The sequence below is a fragment of the Seriola dumerili genome, unplaced genomic scaffold (assembly GCF_002260705.1).
Source record: "Seriola dumerili isolate Sdu_G_001 unplaced genomic scaffold, Sdu_1.0 BDQW01000002.1, whole genome shotgun sequence".
Taxonomy (NCBI): domain Eukaryota; kingdom Metazoa; phylum Chordata; class Actinopteri; order Carangiformes; family Carangidae; genus Seriola; species Seriola dumerili.
In genome coordinates this window covers 11,983,448-11,989,830 of record NW_019174257.1, presented here as the reverse complement: position 1 = coordinate 11,989,830, position 6,383 = coordinate 11,983,448, and the positions used below count along the sequence as shown (strand labels likewise).

The 6,383-nt window shown below is 44.7% G+C and overlaps 1 pseudogene; it reads right to left on the bottom strand.

Moving 5' to 3' along the window:
- Positions 1-503: 503 nt before the first annotated feature.
- Positions 504-2,840, bottom strand: LOC111238776 (annotated as a pseudogene).
- Between the last annotated feature and the right edge of the window lie 3,543 nt (positions 2,841-6,383).

Sequence of the window (6,383 nt, the reverse complement as noted above, 5' to 3'; positions counted from 1 at the left end):
CAGGATGGTCTGCCCCACGCCTCGACCTGTGCTCTGGAGCTCTTCCTGCCAAGGGCAGTGGTGGGGGCTGTTGATCTGTTGGCGCTGCTGAGCAGAGCCGTGCGCGAGGCCCTGGGCTTTACACGTTTCCAGACAGAGGGCGATGGAGGGGACAGCTGTACAGAAGTGATGACAAGTGTAGCAAGTGGAAGCCTTCCTGGTTATCTCATGTCCTGCTGAAGATGAGGCTCAGACGTTTCCTCAGGATATTAATAGAAGACAGAAAAAGAAAGCCACACTGCAGTCGGGGGTGAATGAAAGCCTCACCCAGTGTTTGTTTAAAGCTTTATTCATTCAGAGTCACACGTATAATAGCAACTGTGCACATGCTGTGTTGAATTTTGTTCACACACTGTATTTGACATATGCATCGACATGGAAGGGAAGGTCCCTCAGAGATCAATTCTTCAAAATAAGTTTGTCATTGATGTTTTGTTTTATTTTTTTAAAGCTAATCCAACAACCTGTAGATACCAACTCTTAAGTTGTGTAACTCAAACATTTACATATTTTCAGACTGCTTTTTTGATATTTAAAAGGGTGGTCTGATTACATATTGAATTTCACATCTTGCATTGCACCTTTGCTGATATTTGCAATTGGAGCCTTGTTACACATTCAAAGGGAAAATTCTCAATTGATATTATTCTTTGTATTTTCAAATATTGTTTTATAGCAGATGTCAACAATTTCATGTGTATATATATGTGTACTTATATTATTTAAAACTGAATGCTGAATAAAGTTTCTTTTAAAAAGATTTATTAAAGAACACAGGAAGAACACCACAAATCAGTACTTCAAACAGATATGTCTCTTTATGTATCTTAACACCACATAAAGTAATAGAAATGCTAATGTTGTCTCACAAATCCAGTGTTAAGTCCAAGCAAAACTGGGAAGTCTGAGGGTTAGGCTATGACAGTGCAGAAATGGACATATAGCCTAAAGTGAAAATGATGTGGCTAAAAGGAAAATGTCACACTAAATAATACAAGTCTAATACATGTCATAACAATAAACAAGATTTTAGTACAAAAATAATCATTTGAAAAAAATATTTAAATCAGTGATTTTGAGAAGGAAGGTTAATCTGCATACAGAATGTCTCCTCCTTTTATAAGGTATTTAGGTGTTGTTTTATAGCACAACACTGTCCAACTAGCAAGCAGTGCTTTTTATATAATCTTTATTGAGCAATTCTTAATGTCACAAAACAAAACAGATTAACTGTATATTCTGCCAGTAACACTCTCACAAAGCCTTCACTTCTCAGATTCGGGGTTACAATAGTCATACACTTGACCTAAAGTGCTCACCAAGGTTATTGTTGACGTTGTTTGTGTGAAGCTTTTCCAGATTTATTTGTAACGAAAGGGAGTAGTGAGCGATGAGCATAGTTTAAAAGTTTCCTGGTTACTAGGCTTGTCAGCGTGGGAGCCACTTCTCCGGTTACAAAGCATGGCAATTACTGACTCCTCTTAAACACCGTCTCTTTGACAGATCAGATTTCTTGGTTTGGGCTTCCCATTGTACTGTGCAAACAATTCCACACTTAGTCAAATGTACAACTCCACTATTCACATTCCTGGGAAATACAGTCAAGAGTGTAGTATAGGAAAATTTTGATTTAATTTGATATAAGAAAGCTAAAATCCAAGTCTCTGTGTTTACTTAAAAAAAAACTTTCTGACACCTGGAGTGCAGTCCAGGTCCTTTTCGAAATAGCTATTGTAGATAATGGCAGCACCATGACATTTGATGTGTTGTGCTCAAACAGTCAAAAAACTCAAAAGAAACATTTCTTTCCAGATATGATGGGAATGGTTGGGGTGAACTGATGTGCCCCTTCATATTGTGTTAAAACTATACTACCCTCACAACCTTGAATTACTGTATTTATATATTTACTTTTAACTGTTTCCATCCACATGAATCTTCTATGGCGCAACTTTGAGCCTTTGAATGTTTCTCACGATGACTGAACGGAGTGTGCCATTCGGGAGCTGGTCTCTCAAGAACTATATGGAGAGAAAACACAGAGAATAGACATCAGAGGATCTATCTCATTCCCTTTGCCCCACCCTTTTGTATTATGGATATGTGTTGACAATAATGTTGGCTTAAAAGAATTCACAAAACAAAGTTATTTTCTGTTTAACATACCTCTTCGACAAGCTGAATGATGGTTCCATTGCTTAGCTCACCAACGGAGGTTAGCTTTATCTGGAGAAATGCCGTTGATGATGTGACTGCAAAGATTAATAATACTTTAAATGTGGAAATTAAATTAAAGAAATACTTACTGTGGTTCCATTACTAACTTTAAAGGTAATGAAAGGGCATCATCATTAAAGAAGTATTTGACTACTTACAGTGACTCTAAGTTTGCAAGCATATGTTTACAAATGATTAAACAAATGAATACAGATGACATTTTATGATTTTTTTTAAGCACCTTGCTCTTTGCATTTGAACCCCTTCAATTGTAGTTCATGGCTGGATTAATATACTTTTAATTGGTTTCAAACTTAATCACTTACTTTGGGGTGTTGTTCCTTCTCCAGGGGTTGTGGTAGTTGGTGTTGAAGTTGTTGTGGTAGGGGCAGGTGTGGTAGTTGGTGTTGAAGTTGTTGTGTTAGGGGCAGCAGGTGTGGTAGTTGGTGTTGAAGTTGTTGTGGTAGGGGCAGCAGTTGTGGTAGTTGGTGTTGAAGTTGTTGTGGTAGGGGGCGCAGCAGTTGCTGGTAGGTATTGGTGTTGGAAGTGTTGAATGTGTAGGTTGGGTAGTCACAGGTGTGGTGAGATTGGTTTGAAGTTTGTTGTGGTAGGGGCGCAGTTGTGGGGTAGTTGGTGGAGGTTGTTGTGGTAGGGGCAGCAGGTGTGGTAGTTGGTGTTGAAGTTGGTTGTGGTAGGGGACGAGATTGTGGTAGTTGGGTGTTGAAGTTTGTGTTTAGGGGAGCGGTGTGTGGTATGTTGGTGTTTGAAGTTGTGTGGTGGGAATGTTAGTGAGGTGTGTCGGAAGCGGTTGGTAGGTTGATTAGTTAGGAAGTTGTTAATTGGTTGAAGTTGTTGTGTTAGGGCAGCAGTGTTGTGGTGTTAAGTTGTGTGGGGAGTTGGTATGTAGTTGTTGTGTTAGGGGCGGCAGGTGTGGTAGTTGGTGTTGAAGTTGTCTTGTGTTAGGGGCAGGAGGGTGTTGTTGAAGTATGTTGGTAGGGCGAGTGTGATATGTTTTAGTTGTTGTGGTAGGGCAGCATTTGTTGGTGTGAAGTTGTGTGTTGGGACAGGTGTGTTGTGTTGAAGTTGTGGTGGCAGCAGTGGTGGTTAAGTTGGTGTTGAAGTTGTTGTGGTTAGGGGCAGCGTGTGTAGTTGGTGTTGAATGTTGTGTAGGAAGAGTGTGGTAGTGTCTTGAAGTGTTGACGAGTTGTGGTAGTTGTGGTTGAAGTTGTTGTGTTTACGGAGGAGCAGGTGTGGTAGTTGTTGTGTGTAAGTTGTTGTGTTAGGGGAGCAGGTGTGGTAGTTGGTGTTGAAGTTTTTGTGTTAGGGGTAGTCATGTTGATGGTAGTTTGGTGTTGAAGTTTTGTGGTAGGGGCAGCAGTTGTGATGTGTTGAAGTTGTTGTGTTAGCAGCAGTGTTATGTGTGTGTTTTAGGGGCAGCAGGTGTGGTAGTTGTGTTGAAGTTTTTGTGTTAGGGCAGCAGGTGTGGTAGTTTTGGTGTTGAAGTGTTGTGTGGGGTAGCAGTTGTGGTAGTTGGTGGTTGAATGTTGTTGGTTGTAGGGGGCAGCGTTTGTGGTGTGGTGTTGAGTTGTGTTAGGGTAGTCAAGTTGTGGTGTGGTGTTAAGTTAGGGTATTGTGGCGTTGGTGTTGAAGTTGTTGTGTAGGGGTAGAGTTGTCGGTGGTATGGGTGAAATTGTGTAGGAAGTTAAGTAGTGGAAAGTGTTGTGGTAGGGTCAGTGGTGGTGGTGTTGGAGTTGTTGTGGTAGAGCAGTGGAGGTATGGTGTTGAGTGTTTAGGGCAGCAGTGTGGGTTGGTGGGAGTTGTGCGTAGGGGAGGTGTGTGAGTTGTGTTGGTTGGCGAGGCACTAGTTGTAGGTGGTTGCTGTTTGAGTTTGTTTGTGGTAGGGGTAGCTAGTTGTTGGTGGTTGGTGTTGAAGTTGTGTGTTTTGGATGGGACAGTGTTGTGGTACTGGTTGTATGATTGTGTGGGAGCCTCTGGGTGAAGTTGTGATCAGGGATAAGATGGTCGTAGCTGTATGAAGTGTTGTGTGAGCGACTTGTGTGTTGAAGGTGTGAGGGGCCAGCATTTGTGGTAGTGGTCTCTGTAGTTGTCGTTGAGTCATGGCGAGCAGGTTGTCGTTGGTGGCAGCAGTTGTGGTGGCTGGTCCTGTAGTTGTTGTTGAGCCTGGAAGTTGTCGTTGAGCCAGCAGTGGTCGTTGTGCAGCAGTTGTGGTGTTGGTCCTGAAGTTGTCCGTTGACCAGCAAGTGGTCGTGTGCAGCGTTGTGGTGGCTGGTCCTGTTAGTTGTTGTTGAGCCTGGAGTTGTCGTTGATGCCAGAGTGGTCGTTGTGGCAGATGTTGTGGATTGGTCCTGAATTGGTCGTTGAGCCAGCAAGTGTCGTGTGCGCAAGTTGTGTATTGCTTAGTTGTCATGCAGGTTGTCGTAGACAGCAGTTTGCGTGAGCCAGAAGATGAGTCGGTCCTGTAGTTGTTGTTGAGCCTAGCCCAGTTGTCGTTTGAGAGCAGCAGTTTGTGGGTGTCCGGCTCCTGTAAGTTGTGTTGAGCCAGCAGTTGTGGTAGCTAGTCTGTAGTTGTCCGTTGAGCACAGCAGCTGTCGGTTGTGGCAGCAAGTTGGTGGTAGCTAGTCTGTAGGTTGTCGTTGGAGCAGCGGCTGTCGTTGTGGCAGCGTTGTGGTGGCTGGTCATGTTAGTTTGTTGTTGAGCTGGATTTGTCGTTGAGCCAACGTGGTCGTTGTTGCATGCAGTTGTGGTAGTTGGTCTAGTAGTTGTTGTTGGAGCCAGACAGGTGTGGAGCTAGTCCCTGTAGATTTAGTGTGAGACGCAGCATCTGTGTTGTTGAGCAGAGTTGTGTAGCTAGGTCCTGGCAGTAGTTGTCTGTTTGAAGCCTGGATTTGTTTCGTTGAGCCAACAGTGGTCGTTTGTTGCAGCAGTTGTGGTAGTTGGTCGCTGTAGTTGTCGTTGAGCCAGATGTCGTTGAGACAGCAAGTTGTGGTAGTTGGTCCTGTAGTTGTCGTGAGCCAGCCAGCTGTTCGTTGAGCCAGAGCTGTCGTTGTGGCAGCAGTTGTGGGTAGCTAGTCCTGTAGTGTCGTTGAGCACAGTGTCGTTGTGGCAGCAGTTGTGGTGGCCTGGTCCCTGTAGTTGTTGTTGAGCCCCTGGATTTGTCGTTGAGCGCCAAAGTGGTCGTTGTGGCAGCAGTTGTGGTAGCTAGTCGCTGTAAGTTCGTCCGTTGAGCTGGAGGTTGTGTTGAGCCAGCAGTGGTCGTGGGCAAGAGTTGTGGTAGTTGGTCCTGGGTAGTTGTTGGTTTGAGACCAGCATTTGGTCGTTGAGCACAAGCAGTTGTGGTAGTAGTCACTGTAGTTGTCGTTGAGCCAAGCAGTTGGTCGTTGTGGGCAAGGCATTTGTGGTAGTGTCGTTGAGCAGCAGTTGTCGTTGTGGCACGAGTTTGTGGTGGCTGGTCCTAAGTAGTTGTTGTTGAGCCTTGGAGTTGTCGTTGAAGCACAGCAAGTGGTTCGTTGTGGCAGCAAGTTGTGGTAGTTGCTCCTGTCGTTGTCATTGACAGCAGTTTGTCGTGAGCATCAGTTGTCGTTGAGAGTAGAGTCGTCCTGTAGTTGTCGTTGAGAAAGGCCGCCAGTTGTCGTTGTGGCAGCAGTTTGTGGGTATTTGGTCCTGTACGTTTGTCGTTGAGCTCCAGCAGTTGGGGTGGCGTTGTGGCAGCAGTCCTGTGGGGTGGCTGGTCCTAGTAGTTGTTGTTGAGCCCTGGAGTTGTCGTTGAGGCAGTGTCGTGGCCGCAGTTGTGGTAGTTGGTCCTGAAAGTTGTCGTTGAGCCAGCCGGTGGTTGTGAGCCAGCCGAGTTTGTTGTTCGAGCTAGCCAGTGGTAGTGAGCCAGCAGTTGTGGTCATTGGTCCCTGTAGTTGTTGTTGAGCCAGCATTGTTCGTTGACGCCAACAATTGTTGTTGAGCCAACAGTAGTCGTGCTGAGCCAGTAGTTGTTACCTGCAAGTGCATTTTGGAATTTCAGAGAAGCAATCTAATGAAAGTACTTGCGTGATTTCTCTGGCCTATACTTGAGCCTAACCACTGACAACAGTACAATGCGTTAACTGATAACCTGA